The sequence below is a fragment of the Microchirus variegatus genome, assembly GCF_963457635.1.
Source record: "Microchirus variegatus genome assembly, chromosome: 2".
NCBI lineage: Eukaryota > Metazoa > Chordata > Actinopteri > Pleuronectiformes > Soleidae > Microchirus > Microchirus variegatus.
The window spans coordinates 2,867,032-2,886,744 of NC_139803.1; positions in this window are offsets into that span (position 1 = coordinate 2,867,032).

A 19,713-nucleotide genomic window follows, 5' to 3' on the forward strand; every position below is an offset into this window, starting at 1 on the left:
CTTCACATTTCAGGCTATAGGCGGAGGCGTACAGCAGAAAAACCTTTAGGCGCCTCTTGACGTCACGCTGTGTGTGTGCATGCGTGCGTGTCTGTTGCAGAGCTGCCTGGCAGAGCCTGAAACACAGCTGTTGGCTGTAATCGACTTTTGCAAGATAGGGAAGATTTTCCAGTCCAGGGACACACACCTTCAAATCGGCTCAGGAGCTTGCTGGCAGGAAAGGGGAGCCCCATCTTCACGGTCACATGGCACCTTTCAACCTGTCTGCCTGACAGGCTGGCTGTGAGATGGGGTGCTCAGGGTCCAGGGTAGGGAGGAGGGGCTGCCAGCACCAGCACCGAAGCCTTTTATGGTGGAAGGTACCTGATTGCACAAGGCATCTCCCAAACCCCATGGAACTGGCAGCTGTCCACATCCTTCCCTCTTGAGCTGGCTTATAGATGAGTGAATCACTTGTATAGGAAAAAAAATGGTGCTGGAAGCACAAACTGAAGAGTTTTGAAAACTTTCTCTGAATGTTTGATTCTGTAAAACTTCAGCAACTGACACTGGCATGTGTGTTAGATTGGAATGAAAATGTGGATAATCCTGAGACACATTAGTAAATCTGTCTCACCAGAATTTTAAGAGCTTGTAAATGTATTTCCATTAAATTTGTTGCATTTTTTTTTATATTCCCCCTTTTCAAAATGTAGTGCACAACTTTTAAATATGAACTTCACAAACCGTCGAAAGGATGTTTGAAATAAAACCAACCTTGCAATTTGAAGGATTTATGTCTCAGCAGCAGTGCGTCATACTTCCTGTCAGTGGCGGACTGATTCCGCTGCTGCTGAGAAAGTAGTCCCTCAAAAATTAATGCGATGCGAGGTTAGTTTTGTTTCAAATATCATTCTATCAACACAGATATGTACATCGATAGTCTGCCGTTACAATCGATTTGCCTCGGGTGCACCGTGGAGTCGGTATGAGTGTTTCTAATGCCGTGCTAGCAGGTACCATTGACTTGCGCTAGCCATAGCACCAGCGAACTCGGCGACTAGAAAAAAACTGAATGAAATTTCTTTAAAAACGTATCCGGACGTCTCCATCACACCGGCTGAGTTGGAAAATAGGTCTTATGTCCAAAAAATCCGAACTATCCCTTTGAGAGAAATGGAGGCACCAACAACCAGCAACCAACAGACATAATGACATCAAAATCACCAAAAGTTAAACACTTTAAAACTGCTACATGTAACTGGAGTTTAACATAGGTACTGCAATACAAATAAAAAACTATAAGCAAGAACTACCTTCCCTCAGCTTCTCCCCAGACAGGCATGGCGTTTGACAAACTAATTCCATATGAACTGATGGATTTATACGGAGTTATACCTTTTCAAATTTAAGAGTCCTCTGCGTCGACGCAGGACCTGTCGAAGAGCCTCTGCGTCGTCTCCGGGTGCACGGAATATTTTTTAAGTGTCCGTCACTCCGTCAAGGGACAACGGAGACGGCAAGAGCTGCGATTGGTCCTCAGGACAGGCCCAACGAAGGTGCTCTGTGCCGGCTCACAGTGAGCACCGAGCGTCCACAGAAGGCGGAGCTAAACACCGCCGACTTCGTCGCTGCCAAACTATAAATACGTCATATCTTAACACACACGGCACATGTTTAGATTCTAAATGGCCAATTTCTCACCTCAAATTATCTTAAAACTGCGTTCCGGGACACAGAAAAGTGACAAACGGCCACTGTTTCAACAACAACAGTCTTTCTCCCTCGGACGCCATTGCTCACCAGTAGCCAAAAGCACAACAACCTTGCGCAGCGACCCCTACTGATCGGGCGGGAAATTGCAGCGCCTATCCGTCACCAGGACGCAGAAGTATAAAGCCTCTCTCACTCACAACTATAGTGGAACTGGAGAGCCAGGGAACTAGCACACACCGAGACAACATGCAAACTCCACACAGGATGGCCCTTGGTCGACCTGGGATTTGAACCAGCGAACTTCTTGCTGTGAGGTAACACTGCAAGCCCCAATCCCCCCCGTTCGAATTTCAACATTCAGCAAATCACACTATGCTCCATTGGCCATGTGATACAGGCTGAAAGAAAACATGATATTTCAATACAAAAGATACAGCATTGACTAGTCAATAAGTCAAATATTGTTAAAAATTCAAAATTAGGTGAATTAGATTTACTTCCATGGAAACAAACGATTTGTCAGGGATTATACTGAAGGGGCTTCTGAAGCATCAGTGATGTCACTGCAGGAATATAAAGCCATTTCATTTGCCCACTGGCCTCTTGATTGTTTGTGAAAGCCGAACATTTTTATACTCTTCATCCATATCACTCCCCGTTGTCCATCTTGCAGCTGTCTGGTATGTGCTGCCGTTAACTGCCTGGAATAGCAGTTTAAGTGGAGTGTCACAGCCCACAGCAAAATGGCTGCCATTCTTCAGGAGGAAAAGCATGCGGCACATGGCATCATTAAGCCGATAAGGCCCTCAAGGTGATGTAGGCTGTCTCCGTGAGAAAAGTCCTCGGTATCATCAGTTCTGCTTATGGAACCACTTACCTCCCAATGGCCCTGTAATCTATTTTTAATATTTTCCAGATAAGTGCACTCAAAAACATTCTTCAATGCGCAAGGCCAGATTTTTTACCATTAGTCAAGAAAAGAGAGACGGACAAAAGGATAAGATACAGTAGCCCACTGGACTTTACCTCAAGCTCTGTGCATTGCCTTTTATTTCCTCAGCTTGCTACATATTACCCAAAGGCTACAGTACAAACTGTTTAAACACTTTTCATGTGCACATTAACGGCAGAGTTGGCAGGGATTTTCTGGTGTTATTAATCAATAATTCCATTAAAGCCCTTTTAACATAAATCAGGTGATGTGAAAGAGAACTACATTTCTGCACCTCCTCTGGGCTCTGTTCATAGGTTTTTTTTTATTTAGTTTTTTTTTTTTTATTAATGTGACCTGTGACTGCACTGGCCCAGTTCAGACCTGGTATTAACATCCATCCTCAGCTGTCTGATGAGTTAAGTGTATTCACACCTGGCACCTGCTGTGGCCCTTTGTTCAAATACACACTGAGATAGACATATAGATATAGATAGATAGATAGATAGATAGATAGATAGATAGATAGATAGATAGATAGATAGATAGATAGATAGATAGATAGATAGATAGATAGATAGATAGATAGATAGATAGATAGATAGATAGAGCAAACATGTTTTTAACCATTACATATGTGACAACGTGTATGTGTGTGTGTGTCATGTTGTGTTTTGTAACTAACAGAGAGAGAGACATGTTTCGTGTTTTCTTGCCTCTCACGTTCACTATTTTTGGCTCTCACATACACAATTTTTACCTCTCACGTACACTCTTTTACTTTGCACATACACAACACGCACCTCCTGCATACAATTGTGTGTGTGTGTGTGTTGAGCAAATTCAACATTTCCAGTTTCCAGTTGTACTTGATCCCATCACACGTCTTACGTTATGTTGTCAGTGTCAGATTTTCAAGCGCAAGCTACCAGCAATGATTTCATTCAGAATGGGAATTCGCAAATGGCTGAAAAAGCCAGAAACTACACCGTTAGCGTCAATGGAACCTGACAAAGAATAAGTGTTGCTGATGACTGATGAGGAAACCATTTCATGACTGTGCAAAAAGCAAAATGTCACCACAATAATAGATGGACACTACCAAAGCAAAGCAGTGGATGTAAACAAATATAAATGCAGATTTTCTTTTACCGAATCTCCAATATTCTTTAATACCGATGTTCTGAAATTGTGGTACGTGTACCTCCAATGGTACACAAGCTTCCTCTGGTGGTACTTGGAAGAAAATCAGAAATACTGTGCTGTAGTGTGGTGATGGTGAAAAGTCCTTGGCTGACTTCGCTGTCTATTTACATCACTGTATTTCAACGTTGGTGATAATGGTGTTATTTCAAGAACTCAATATTTTCTTCGCTGGTACTTGGTATAAAAACGTTGAAACCACTACTTTAATACTGTAGATCTGTTGTTGTGTTGTCGTTTGAGGCAGAATAAATGTGGCATAAAGAACATTACTATTGTTTACTCTCATGTCTGATATCTAATATCAGCATCAGGGCTTTGGAAATCGAATAATCTCCTAATAATTGTGTCACAGTCTGCCTACGTCCATACATCCAACGTCATCAGCCTACTGTGCGTAGTCTGATAGAAATGTCAGCGTGCAAAGTTGTGAGCAGTGCAATGATCACCAAATCAGCCTTTGTGTGATGAAGTTTCCCAAACACCTCACTGTTCGCCATCATCATCAGCCACCCCTGCCTCTCTCTCCGCCATCTAATCAGCCCTCTCGACTGAGCGCAGATGTCATAATTATTAATCTGCTCAGACGAGCCCCGCGATGATTGACGAGAGCCACGTCCAAATCAATGGTGAATGTGTGATAAGTGTTTACCGCGAAGATTATGGCGGCAACACCTCAGGTGGAGTGGCTTTTCTCCTCATTACAACCACCGACACGGTGCCGGCAAATAACTCGCTGACACTTAGACCTGATCTTTAATCAGAGATTATTTTCCACTTGACATTACTTTCAAGAGTGTGTTATTCTGCCAGATTCCACTTCAAATCGCAGGCAGGAAAACAAATCTGGCCTTGATGGAGATATTTCATCATGTACAAGTATTTCGGGTTGCCTACAAGCTGGTGTTTTTTTTGTGTTCATGGTGTAATTACACAATTTTAAAAAGAAATTGAAATGCTCAGTTTTGATCTGGACCATGCTCGTATTACATCATTTCCTGTTACATTTGTTGGGACCTAAGCCATGTGGCTGTAATCCATTGTTCTTTGCCTAAGGCCTACATGCAAACAAAAAGCCTAATTTAAAGCGGAACTAGACCGGAAGTTCCCATTATCGCTGTTTTTTTTGGTGTGTATCTGCGTCATAACCTTGTTTAAGAAGCCCTGACGGTTCTAAACAAACAGTTCAGCCATTGCTGAGAACGTTGTGTTTTATTGTAATCTCGGGGCTCAACGAGATCACTGAAAATCCCGTAATAGTTACGTAAGCAGCGGTTCTCCTGAACAACCGATCGTCCTCCTCCGGGCGGTACTTACATTGAACCGCAGAAGAAGAATAACGTCCGTTGTGGAGGTGTTTCACGAGCAACAGTGTCTTCTGACTCTGGGTCTGACTCCGGGTCAAAGGTCGTCAAAGGGACTGAGGCGGGGAGTCGTGAAGAAGCTATTTTTAAAACATTGATAATGAGGAGCAGTGCATCCGCAGGTCCGCACCTGGGCCGACGCATCCCTAAAATACCTGACCGCACGTTCGTATATTTGTGTTACCTTTATAACTTTCCTTAAAGGTGAAGTAAGTAGTTTATAGTGACATCTAGAGGAGAGGCTGAAACTTACAACAAAGAACTGCTCCTCTGCTCACCCCCTCCCTTCCCTGAGCGCTACGGTATCCTCAGCCGGTCAAATGTCGTCCTCGTCGTCTTTCTCCGTGTCAGCAGATGAGGTATCGTGAGGCGAGGGAGAGGGCGGAGCTACCGCGGCCGTAGCAGACGAAGCGGAGAGAGTGGAGGCGGGACTTCCTGCTACAAGTAAAGCGACGCTTGATTTGTTCTCTCGGGTTTGTCCTTACAGGCTCCGGTAGAAACATGGCGTCTCTCTGCTAACGGTGGCAATGCAACCGCGGCCCGCGACCATGTTATTTTACATGACTTTTTGAAACACTACGAAAATTAAACAAAAACTATTATACAGCGACTAGACAATGCAGGAGCACATAATATTTGGTGGATTTTGGGTCATATAAACCCATAAATACTACACAGTGTCCCTTTAACTACTCTTTATGTTTTTTATTGTTGTTTACTGCTGAGTTTGGTCCAAGATCTGCGGCCAGATGTTAATTTGTTTTTGGTGCCATTTTAGGACTTAGATCATGCAATTAATTTTGCAGATTTAATTCCGGTGAATAAAATTGTTTAATTGATTTTTGTTATCTGATTCAATCAATTATTACTTTTATTCACGGTCTGTGTTTTTTTGTACATGAATATTGTGACAAACGGGGGTTGAGAGGGTCAGTGATCGGATTCATACCTTCATTACTGTTCAATTGGTATATATATTAATATGAGTCAATTACAGTGATTATTTAGACTGATTTTAATGTCTTTTCCCTGAAAAAAAACCATATATAAAGTATAAAATATAAAATAAAAAGTGTTTTTTTTATATATAATTTGTATTTTTTTTTTTTTTTTTTTTAATCAATCAAATTTTTCAAATTGTTGATCCCCAACTCATTTTCCCCGTCATATTCATAATCAGATTTCTGGCTCAACATTAACTTTCGTCTGTTTCGTGTTCACTGAAACTGCGAATCCGTAAGACATCAGTGCTGTGAAGGAAAAAAAGAAGAGAATCGCAAACACACACTCTGCAAATCTCAGCAAGAGCTTCCAATGTCTGACGCTTTCCTGGCTTGGGGGGGCTCAGCACAGGAACACACAAAGCACAAGTGCACATTTTGGCCCAGAAATGCAAATACCTTTTGTTAACAAAAAAAAAAAAAAAAAGCACTCAAGCTTGCTTGGAACTGCTCAAGACACCTTGAGGATGAAAGAGAACGACGAGGTGGATATTTGGGTGAGATTTTCTCTTTAAAGCCTCCGTCAATCACTCTCCTGGGAGAATGGTTGGATGGAGACTAAAATGGCCGGGGCTTTCTGTGCACATCCTGGCAAACAGACCTGTCCATTCATTGTTTCAGCCACAATAGCAGGAAAGCGTCTTCTTACATCCTCCATAACCTACTGTCAACATATAGCTGCACGTGGGTTAACAGCTGATTCACCGGGATGCTAAATCCTAAAGATGTTTCAATTTATACAGTCAATATTTGAGTTTGTAAAGAAAAATACAGATACTGCTATTGCAATATTATTTTTTTTTAATTTAAAGTAGTTAAAATATTATTTTTTTCTTCATGTTATGATTTAGAATTAAATTTGCAGTGTTCCCAATGCATGGAAATACAAACTATTATAAGGATTTTGTGCTGAATTTGCGTTTTTTAAACACAACTGTAGTCGGCGTTGCTTGTGTCACATCCGTCTCAGGTCATGTTTTCTTTTGTTTATAATCATCATATCCTGTTTTGTTTTCATACACAACCTCGTGTCGTGTCACTTCATCACCGCCTGGTGTTTGTCTGCTTCCCCACCTTTCTAATTAACCAATTAGTGTCAGGGAAAAGGTCGAGTATACACACTACATAGACAACTAGTCACAGGTGAAACTAGTAGCTGGGATTGGCTGCATCTCCCCCTCGTGTAGCCAACATGCGGTAGAAAAAGGACGAATGGATGACCAAGATATGTCGTCAGGGATCGGGAAACGACATGATCTGCAAAATCTGTTTATATTTGGAGTAAATGTTGCACAACCCACTGCCGCCCACTCAGTATCACAGCTCATAGGACTTATACACCAGGTTTGCCACCAGACTTTAGACAAACACAGTGAAATGCAGCTATGGTAACTGAACTTAAAAAGCGGATTTTTGTTTTTTTTCTAAATTGTTCAAGTTGAAGGGTGAATTCCAATTCCTTGCTTAACCCTCAATGTTAACCCTTAATCTCTAAAATTCGCACTCCCTCTAGTGCAAGTGCTGTCCCGATTCTGAGAAAAATTTAGTTGAGGGGCAAGTTTAAGGGCTGTATCGCCCTCAATATTGAGATTTTCCGAGACCACCCTTGGGAGCAAGGGCTACCCAGAATGCATTGCGTGTTTTCACATAACAAAGATGGTGTCGAAAGCAGCGAAACGAGTACGCTACAAATGAAGTATTTTCTTTGTTAATAGAGATATAAAAATGATGAAAACCATTGTATTATCTTAGTTTAGGCCCATATTATGGATTACTGACGTCATTGTTATGAACGTTTATTTTTTATTTTTACGATCTTTTGTCAATAGTCGGCCGGTGCGGACAATCGATGGTTTGCTATGGTTTACTTTTCAATAAGTCGTGGTGTGTGGTAACTGTCAGCTGAATATGTCCGTGGTTGTGGTATTTGTATGAGTATCATCTTATAACTAACTGACAACCTAATAACTTGACTGACAAACGGATCGTAATAAATAATCCTGACGTAAATGTGTTCTTCTTCTTCTTCTTCTTTTTTGGAGATGACAGACTGGAACGCAGCTTTCGCGTTATTCTGCCCCCTACAGTCTGAAGACGTATCTGCATTTAAGGGGTGTCCCATTTCTAAGCGACAAAATAACCCTCAAAACTTGGTTTTGAGGGACAGTTAAGATTACAGGTTGAGCTTGAGGGTTAAGATTGAAGGTTAAGATAGGAATTGGAATTGGAATTGGCCCTTTTTCCCGGTTTTGTCTTAGTTGGTCACATTGGATAGTTTGTCGCTGATGCTCAGAGCAAACACACTTACAGACACAATAGGTTGAAGGATCATGAAAATATAACAGATGGCGGAACAGTTATGTTTACATAACTATGACATTGTAAACCGTTTGTCAGTAATGCCACACAGTATCTCTTCTGATGGCCACTGTGGTACATGTTGTCCACTTTACATCTGAATGAATTCACATAAATCCCCGAAACGTTCAAATGCTTGAAAGGACGACGAACAGCTTAATTCACGATGCATGTGCTTATTTTCATATTGTCACTCAACGACAATGAATGGAAATGAGAAGTGTCAGGACTGACATTTGGCAAACACTGAGAATCGGTTTTTCTGTTTCAGGTTATTCAAATTAAATCCCCTGTACGTCTCTTAATCTCAAACCATTCTTTCAGTTGCTGATTGACTACAGGGTATATGTTGTTTTCTATCTTGACAACAAATGTAAAGAAAAGGATCAAGTCCTCCTGCCTGTAGCACAATGCAATCCGATTACAGGCAAATCCTTAGATGGCAGTATTCAACCATGGCAAAACAACGGGAATCTCGCGGAGAGGGAGAAACTAAGCCTCTCGAAGGTCAGACTCTCCTCCTTTAAAACCACAAGCCACACAAAAATATGGTGTATATATATAAACAGGGAAAAAACAAACCTTACACACATTAATAAGCATAAACCCTGACAGATGTGGCTGATAGGATTTACTGGAGGTGACTTTTCTCTGGCAGAATGAGCAGGTATAACATTTAATACTAAAAATAGCACAATGGGACAAGCGCGTCTAAACAAACAGCATCGGGCTTTTTCATAGCTTTCAATAATGTGGGAAAATTGGTGATGCATGTTACAAAAGACAAAATTAAGATATACAATCATTTACAACATGTGTTTTTCCAGGATGACACACATTATTTAGTTTAATAGATCATTTTCTATATGCTCAGACAATCAAACAGATATTAAAATTAATGATAATTCTCTTATGTTCTTTTTTTTCTTGTCTTTAATTGTTTTACTTTTATACTTGTTTGCTATTTTGAATCTTCTGCTGTTTTGATGTTTATTTATAATTTAAATTATGGGGACTCAAAGGCGCAGATTAATGTTAACTTATGTGAGAACAATGTGAAAATATCTTAAAGAATTCAACAAATACATCAAGTAAATCAAAGGAAACTAAACTAAAAAAATAACAGACTTTATTTTTTCCACATAATAAGAACAAGCGGCTCTAACAAACACACTCCACTTTTGTTTTCTGATGCAGAATCAGTGACTGGTGCAGCGCTCCAACAACTCCCTGGTTGGGAATTCTGCCACTTTGAGATTAAATTGCTTTCCTGTTTGTAATGTTATTTTTATATCATTTTCTTAAGCTATGGCACCACTGGGATGATAGCTACCAGATGAGATAAACATAAAGGCCTACACTGAGATTTCCTCTTCAAATGGGACTTTAAAAAAAATCTGTTGATGTTCTTAAACCATCATCCGAGTCAAGCATTTCCAGAACATTTCATTTCATTCAAGAACAGATATCGACACAACTGAGTACATTGCAGTACATTTAGAGCAAAATGAAAAATGTGACCAAGCAAAACTGAGAACGTTTTGCTTCTCCAGCACTTGTCTACGACACAGCACGAACACACTTTAAATTTGCAGCTAATAGCTTCGCCTGAGCATATACTACCACAAAAGTTGAAACAACAATCTAGCAAAGAGTGGGTGAAGAGCCGGGGTAGATATGCTGCAAGGCTGATGAACTGATGAGAGGCAGGTGTGCAGACTGGGAGCGGTGATGAGCCGATCCTTAACAGGTGTGCAGGGTGAGTCGACCTGGGAGCCGGCGGAATGAAGTATAGCCACGGCCACACACAGAAAGTGAAGCACACAGCGCAACCATGACAGACTTGTTGTGCCAGCTCACTGTCAAAGTGCATTAGGACAAATGGATGATTTGCTGAATTTCAAAAATTCATAAAAATTATTCCTTACGATTCTTGCAAATATTTTCAACTGATCCTTGTTCAGGGCGATGCCGCCTATTATGATGGTAAATTTCAAGTCATTCCAAGATACTTTTCGTTTTTGAGACTAAAGTCAGCTCACTGTCAAAGTGCATCAGGGCAAATGGATCATTTCCTGAATTTCAAAAATTCATCAAAATTATTCCTTAAGATTTTTGCAAATATTTTCAACTGATCCTTGTTCAGGGCGATGCCGACTATTATGATGGTAAATGTCAAGTCATTCCGAGATACTTTTTGTTTTCGAGACTAAAGTCAGCTCACTGTCAAAGTGCATCAGGGCAAATGGATCATTTCCTGAATTTCAAAAATTCATCAAAATTATTCCTTAAGATTTTTGCAAATATTTTCAACTGATGCTTGTTCAGGGCGATGCCGACTATTATGATGGTAAATTTCAAGTCATTCTGAGATACTTTTTGTTTTTGAGACTAAAGTCAGCTCACTGTCAAAGTGCATCAGGGCAAATGGATCATTTCCTGAATTTCAAAAATTCATTAAAATTAATTCTTACGAGGTTGGCAAATATTTTCAACTGATCCTTGTTCAGGGTGATGCCGACTATTATGATGGTAAATTTCAAGTCATTCCGAGATACTTTTTGTTTTTGAGAAGAAAGTCAGCTCACTGTCAAAGTGCATCAGGGCAAGTGGATAATTTCCTGAATTTCAAAAATTCATCAAAATTATTCCTTAAGATTTTTGCAAATATTTTCAACTGATCCTTGTTCGGGGAGATGCCGCCTATTATGATGGTAAATTTCAAGTCATTCCGAGATACTTTTTGTTTTTGAGACTAAAGTCAGCTCATTGTGAAAGTGCATCAGGGCAAATGGATCATCTCCGGAATTTCAAAAATTCATTAAAATTATTCCTAAAGATTTTTGCAAATATTTTCAACTGATCCTTGTTCAGGGCGATGCCGACTATTATGATGGTAAATTTCAAGTCATTTCGAGATACTTTTTGTTTTTGAGAAGAAAGTCAGCTCACTGTCAAAGTGCAACAGGGCAAATGGATCATTTCCTCAATTTCAAAAATTCCTCAAAATTATTCCTTAAGATTTTTGCAAATATTTTCAACTGATCCTTGTTTAGGGCGCTGCCTACTATTATGATGGTAAATGTCAAGTCATTCCAAGATACTTTTTGTTTTTGAGACTAAAGTCGGCTCACTGTCAAAGTGCATCAGGGCAAATGGATCACACCAATGCTGTGGCCCTATGATGGAAAATATTAATCTCATTATTCAGTGCAATACATGTTTTGTACTGAACCACTGTGCATATAAGACTTGAATTTGGTCACACATTTGGTCTGTATCTCACACACACAGTACACGCCCAAAAGTTTCATCGAAGTGAACATGATGCGCCTCAGCATAGTCTTGCAATTGTGCAGTGTTGAAGCAGCAGTAGGAGTTCAGGCTCTTTGATCCACTAAGCCAAATAGTGATTACATTAAGCTGGATAGCCTCCCGACAGAACACAACAAACACAATATAAGCAGTAAGCATAAATAAGTAATTCCAATTGATGAACCATCCGGGTAATTCCACAATCCCTGCTCTGATGACGATTGCTTCAGACTTGGCAGAGGTAGAAAAGTCAAGATAATTAGATCAATAGAGCACATGTGCCACGACCCGTACGCTTGTCTGTTATTCATGAGATGTCGTTTTTTTTTGTGGGTCGTCTGGATGCTGTTTTTTTTTCTGCAAGTAGACAGGGGATTTAGATCAAGACAAATCCAAATATAAATATTTAATTTCATTATTATTTAATGCATTCTATGTATTTGAGCAGTTATTAAATATTAAGTATTATATGTTGCATTATCGGAGCGTAGTAGGACTGTTCTACCAAAGAGAGGACAAAGTGAATCAGAAGAAAATGTAGAATACTTGCTGAACACAACAAAGTTTCACAAGTATTCAGACTCAAACCGACTGTCATTTTAATCATAAATTGTTTTTTATTTTGAGCACTGCATGGCTGCATGAAACTGCCGTGACGTTTATACATGTGACACACACAAACAAGTGACTAGTGATTTGTAAAGCAGTTGTTTTCACTGAATCATAACAATCAGTTAATTATAATATGTGGCCCGCCACGGCAAAAGAGTGAACATGTCTTAAAACCATCAACTTTGTATTTGAATTAGAATTTAGATTCTCTGGGCTCGTAATTACAGTTAATTACCCGCTCTAATCTGAATTAGGGTTGTTATGATCGCTGTGAATCCATTCCTACTTAGGTAAGGTGTGGCGATATCACATCCCAGTGCTTTTGTTGTTTTTCGGCCAATCGGCGGCTCCGAGGACACGGAGGAAACACGTGGCTACTTAACATGCAACCGAGGCAGCGAAGGCCTCACTGCTGCTGTGGAGCTGTGTGAGTTCACCGTTGAATGAAGATGGACAAGGAAACAAATGCAGAAGAACTAAACTGTGGCTGTACTTCATAACGAAGACAGAGGCCCGACACAGATCTCTCTTCTGATATGTGAGTGGACTCGTTGGTGTTAGCATTTAAGCTAACAGACTCTGCTAACGTTTACGCTAACACCTTAGCGTAAACGTTAGCCGACTTCATCGGCGCAAAAACAACAAACGGATGGATTATTTTGCGGCCGAAAGAGAATTTTATCTCAATGGAATGTTATGACCATATATTAACACAAACAGTATATGTTTATAAGTGCAAGTGACAGGTAGAGAGAGACAAAAAAGAATATTACTCGACTCTCTACTCTGTTATAAAACATAACATCTTGTTATAAACATTACGGGAATGGAAACCAGGTGTTCATCAGTGGTTACAAATAAATCAACATATTTTAGTTAACTGGAGAATGTGACTGTGAGTCATTGATTGTCTCTGACCTTTTCCAGTTTACCCTGCCCCTCTCTCCTACTGTCAGCCGAGATTAGCGCCACCTCCTGCGCGCAGTGATGTGCGGCGTAAACAAATAATGGATGGACTTATTCACTCATCCTCGCATCATTTTAACCCTGTTTTATGTGACACACGAAAGGGGTTGTTTTTGCATATGCCTACTCTCCAGCAGAGAATAAAGACAAATGTAATCCCGTTGATGTCCCTATCTAGATCGAGGTGTCCCCATAAATCATGCAACATCACCCTTGGTTTGCTCCAACTGCTCTTTAATGGGGGAACTCCTCACAAGGCCCAATTAAAGTAAGCCTCACAGCTGAGATTAGGAGTTTGATATGTGAATTATTTATCAACGTGTATAAAATTTGACCCATTGCTATTTAACAAGGTGTAAGAACATGAATGATGAGCCTAATCTCTTTCTCAAACTCTGTGGGTGGTTTCCAAAAACGCAGTTTAGGGGGGAAAAAAAATGTAGTATTGATTATTTTTGCAGTCTGACAGATGAACTGAAATATTCTGCTCTCTTATGTTTTTATATGCAGCTCCTTTAGGCACAACATTGATGTGAAAACCAGCCGTTATTATCAATATTTACTTCCACGGAGATTTATAGCAACTTCTGTCGTCAGCCTTTGGTTTTACAGCTTGAAACTCAGCTTTCATCGTCACCTTTTGCAGCCATAGGCAGCGATGTAACAGCTCTGCTAACTCACTCACTACCGCTTACACTACACTTAACAACCAACCACAGACTCACAGGCAATTGCTAGCTGATGAATAACAGCTAATGAGCTGAAATCCCCCCCCCCCCCAGACACTAGTAGAGACCAAAAATAGAGCTACAACAGATTCAGTGGATGGAAATGTGCGACTTCTGTTGAATGTGAATGTTGTTTTGTTTCTGCTGAATACGTAAACAAGCAACTGCTTGCTGATAAATGTGGAGAGGATGTGCAAATTATAAACAAAAGTCGCTTTACATGTTGTAAAACCAAAACATTGTACATTGTGGTTGCCAAGGTTTTCCAAAACATGAAACGAGGAGCACATGCACTTATACCTTTACACTGTGTTCACGAACACGCACATACAAACATATAACTGTGCCACTGTTTTAAAAAACATCACATTTTTGATGCAAAATTAATCTATAAATATCGAAAACACACATTTACTATAAGTAGCGGGCTGTATAAAGTATAGTATAGTATAAAGGTTTTTTTTTTCCTGGTACAGGTCACTTCCGGGTCAGGCAACTTGCATTTATCAAAATGGGAAATTGGAAAAACGAGTCATTATCCAGTTTTTTCATTTTGATTTCGAAAACAAATATTGAGAAAACAAGTCGGTTTTTTTTCTAATTATTTATTTGTGGTTTTATTTTGAAAAACAAATGAAGGAATGATACACGACACCTGTGCTCAAATGAACGTTTTCTTAAGGACTAGCATTAGGACTAACATTTACCACCACTGTATTCCCTTGTCACAATTACTGTCAGTCAATGGTGTAATTGGTTATCAATTAATCTTGTATTGGGAGTTTATTTAATTGCAACAAATCAGTCCAAAAAGCTCTTCTTTGTGCCGTCTGTGTGTCAGTGGAATTACACGCAGTTTGCAGCCAACAAATGACAATTCAATTATTGAATAAACTGGCTTGATCAGGGGGTAGATTTTTTTAAATCAATTTTTAAGTTACAGACTGAAATATGTTCATATTGTGCAGAAAAAAAAATCCTCTCTCTGCACAGTTTGTTTTCCAGAAAAACCCTGAAGGACGTGAAACTTACCAACATATTTCATTGTTGCTTCTGCTGTCAAATGCTGCACAGATGCTCCATTACATACTGTGAAAATCAGTCACAGCGCATTTAATCAAGTGCGCCCTGCGCTATTGTACATAAATAAACTGCAAGACGCATATCCATTCCTATATAGGCACAAAACGCATGACGTGGAGGACGACACTGAATGTTACTGAGCTTACATTTAACTCTGTGATAAATAAAATAATAAAAAAATAGCACCTTTAAAACACTCACACACACCAAAGAGAGGAGAAACTGCAGCGTGCAGAAAATATGACAGTTTGTGCAAGTGATTCTCTGCGAGGGAAGGCAGTGCTGAGAATGGCAAGGTCACCAGCATGACAGCATAAGGTCATCAGCACCATGCCAGTCCGCCTGCTGCTCCTCAGGCCTGACCTTGTCAAAGTCAAGTGTTGAGTTGCTAATGCCCCCTTAACTCAGCATGTGTGGGGGGGGGGGCGCAAGCAGCTCTCAGCGATGCTATACAGCCGGATGTAGCCACCGGCATTACTCATAAAGCGAGCCCTTCCTAATTGCCTCCATGTGATTCCAAAGACCTGACCTAAACTTGGCCGTCGCTCCATCTGCCGCTCGTCTGTGTCTTTTTGTGTCAGAGTGGCGCCCGTAGTGGGACAGTCGGTGCAGATTCAGGAGAATCAAAACCTCTTCAAATTAACCTTTAAATCTAAAGATGGAGTCCTTTTTCCTCTCCTCTCCTCTTCTGTCCTCTCCTGTTACTCCCTCATCTTGTTGCTCTGGGAGAATTAATAAAACCTTAATTTCCTCATTAGCCCTGTCAATTCATGCGGGGAGTAATAGGCACTTGGGGAAGTGCTCTCTTACATACAAAAATGTACCGTTGATAATTAGCTTCCTTGAAGCTTTTTGGGGGGGTGTGGGGTATTTTCTTACAAGAGAGACTTTCTCCTTTAGTTTGATAGTCTTCAATTGTGTGAGTTGCTCTATATATAGTCTTTTTTTTTTTTTTTTTAAAAACAAGAAATACAAGGCAGGCAGACAGGAACGAAGATCCTCAAATTGCATTTAAACGCAGGTGCGGGGATAATCGTGAGAGTCACTTTTGACTGGAACAGAAAAGCAGAGTTTAACTGCTGTTAATACTGTTAAAGCGGACCTAGACCGGAAGTTCCTATTATCGCTGTTTTTTTGGTGTGTATCTGCGTCATTACCTTGTTTATGAAGCCCTGACTGTTCGAAACAAAAAGTTCAGCCATTGCTGAGAACGTTGTGTTTTATTGTAATCTCGGGCTCAGCGAGATCGCTGAAAAAACCCGGTCCGGTTACGTAAACAGCGGTTCTCTAGAACAGCAGATCGTCATGCTCCGGACACTAGTCCGGGCACATCCGGTACATTGAACCGCAGAAGAAAAATAACGTCCGTTGTGGAGGTGTTTCACGAGCGGGTGTGCTGGATAGTACTGGCCAATCACAAGACTCTGTCTTCTGGGGGTGAAAGTTCACTCTGAAATCTCGCAGCAGAAAAACACTGTCAAAAAAGAGGATTTCTATCGGCTAGTTTACAGCAACTAGGAGGTTTTTGACCACAAAAACAAGTTAATATATGTAAGTAGACCTCCATAACTAACATTTATGTGCAACAGGACCACTCTGTGTGAGCTTTAAATAACAAAAAATCCAAGACGGAGCGGAGAGCTCAAAAAGTATATGTGTAGTTGGTGACGAACGAAGACAAAGGAAAAGGGTGTGGTTAAATACACTGAGGAATCAGGGAGACGACGAACAGCTGTGACGAACAAGAGGTTGGGGTAAAGTGCACACAGACAGGGACATGAAAACTTCTAAATAAGAGAGATTTTCACAATAAAATGACATGGACAAACAGAGCATGACAGTAATGATGGCAAACTATGGTGACCCAATTCACAATATAAATTATGACGAAAGCAAATCTGTGCATTATGTAGCAGCTAATTTACAGCCATAAGTATTAAAAAAACCCTGATATCCGTTTGAATTGATAAATGTGAAAGAGATGCTTGGTAAATTCATCAAAATTACCCAAAAGGGACCCAAAACAATCTCTCATGATCCAAGTGTGGGTCCCAACACCGTCTTTGGAAACCGCTTATTTATCTCGACACATCCGTAACCCATTACATATATGTTATATGTGACATATACAGCATGTGCTATCATTTTTGACACATTGCATCCTCTATTTTCTATACTAATACACATGGCAATTCATTGATCAATCGATATTAGCAGTAAGATGAATATGCTATATAATTATACGTGAATTTAATCCCTACAAATGCTTCTGTGTGTTCGACCTTCAGCGTATAGCGACGTGGCTATAAAAAAAAATATAATTATGTGCTGTCACTGCATCAGTGCAGAAACAACTATTTTTTTCACCACCCCTAATGAGTGACCATAAATTAAATTATGTATTCATGCATTTATTAGGGCAGTCAATCAATTTAAAAAAAAAAAAAAAAAAAGAAGTAATTTTACATCTTAATACTGTTTATAATAACTGATGATTCCATGTGAAATCAGGTAATTTTATTGATGTTCTGATATCCGCCCACCTCAACTCATTACTTCTGTGGGGGGGATAAATTCACCTTTGCAAATACTGCGTATTACGAGATTAATCCACAAGTCGCCTTTTTAAAGTGAGACCATAAAACTACTAGTGTTGTTATTGCTCGCATCCATCTTTAGCCACGGTGGGTGTACATGTGGCTTATTTTCTATGGTAGAGTGGCATTCATGGTTAAAGGTCAGCCACAGTAGGAAGTCGACAAAATTCCCAGCTCCACTAGTCTACAATTCTGATTGAAGACATGTAACCCCAAGCTGGATAGATGGATGGATGGATATGAAAGATGAGTGATAGAACACATAGCTGCACTGTATTAAAGCTCACATAGAGTGGTCCTGTTGCACATATATGTTAGTTATGGAGGTCTACTTACATACATTAACTTGTTTATATGCTCAAAAACCTCCTAGTTGCTGTAAACGAGCCGATAGAAATCTCTCCTTACTGACGCTGTTCCTCAGCTGCGATATTTCAGACTCAACTCTCACCCCCAGAAGACAGAGTGTGTTGTGATTGACCAGTACCCGGAAGTGACATATTCAGCACACCCGCTCTCGGAAGCGCAGCTCCCCCCTCTGGAACGGCGGATGCACTGCTACTCATTATCGCAACCGGATGTGCCCGGACAAGTGTCCGGAGCAGGACGATCTGCTGTTCCGAAGAACCGGTGTTTACGTAACGGGACCGGGTTTCTTCAGAGATCTCGCTAAGCCCGAGATTACAATAAAACACAGCGTTCTCAGCAGTGGCTGAACTGTTTGTTTAGAACCTTCAGGGCTTCTTAAACAAGGTAATGACACAGATACACACTAAAAAACAACGTTAATTGGAACTTCTGGTCTAGGTCCGCTTTAAGGGGTGTGTGAATGGGTAGCTTTGAGTGTATTTTACCATACTATTTACTGTATAATGCATTAACTATTTGAAATTCACAACAATTATGATACTTTTGACAGCACCGACATTTACATATTTTGTAAATATGCCTAAATGTCTCTTCTAGCAGCACATTTTAACTAACGTGTGAAACAAATGTTTGCATAATTTTCCGTTTCCTGACGTTCCATCTCCTACGCGTACAGTATATGTTTTCACGGTATGATATTTGTTTACTGGAGTGTGTGTGTGTGTGTGTCCATCGTCAACAGACTCTGCTGACTTGCAGCAGTCGTTTGACATGTACATAAGACCCTGATCCTCCTGAGGGCAGAGTTGCTGACAGTAGATGCTCAACTCCCCCCCTAAATCTCTCTGACAGGTTACATGGTGACTCACTGTAATTGTGAGTCACACACACAAAGAAAAAACAATAAAGGCTCGGCCCGACGGTTAGATGCAGGGGTAAAGGTCACAGGGTTTTTTTTTTATTCCTCTCACGTCAGAAAAACAGCAAGATGCTGTTGTTTTACTTTAAAAAACGTACGGTTTCTGTTATGCAACACACAGTAATTCCACCATTTGTTATGCCCTGTAGTGCATCAGCTACACATTTCCTGCAGAGGAAAAGGTTACATGTAAGAGTTATTGCAGTTACAGTGGAGTTTTATGTGCATAGAAACCTTTAAACCATGAAAGCTCGAAAAGCTTGATGGTTTAATGAAGAAAAATCATATTGTTTTACAGCAAGTCACTTTTGATATGTTAGGGACCAGGAAAAAAGCCAATCTGATATTAAATCACCGACAATCTGACATTTAAAGTCAGGAGAAACACACAGCACATCGACAAAAAGCATGCTCGATGAGAGAGAAAACCCGGCAGAACCGTCTGTCGGAGTCGCTATTCCAGATAAATATGCAAAGTGACGGGCTGACGGTTGTGATTTTTTGCGTGACTTGGGGATTCAGTTATGTGGCGATGGTGTTCAAAGCTGGCACACAGGAGGGAGTGACAGGGA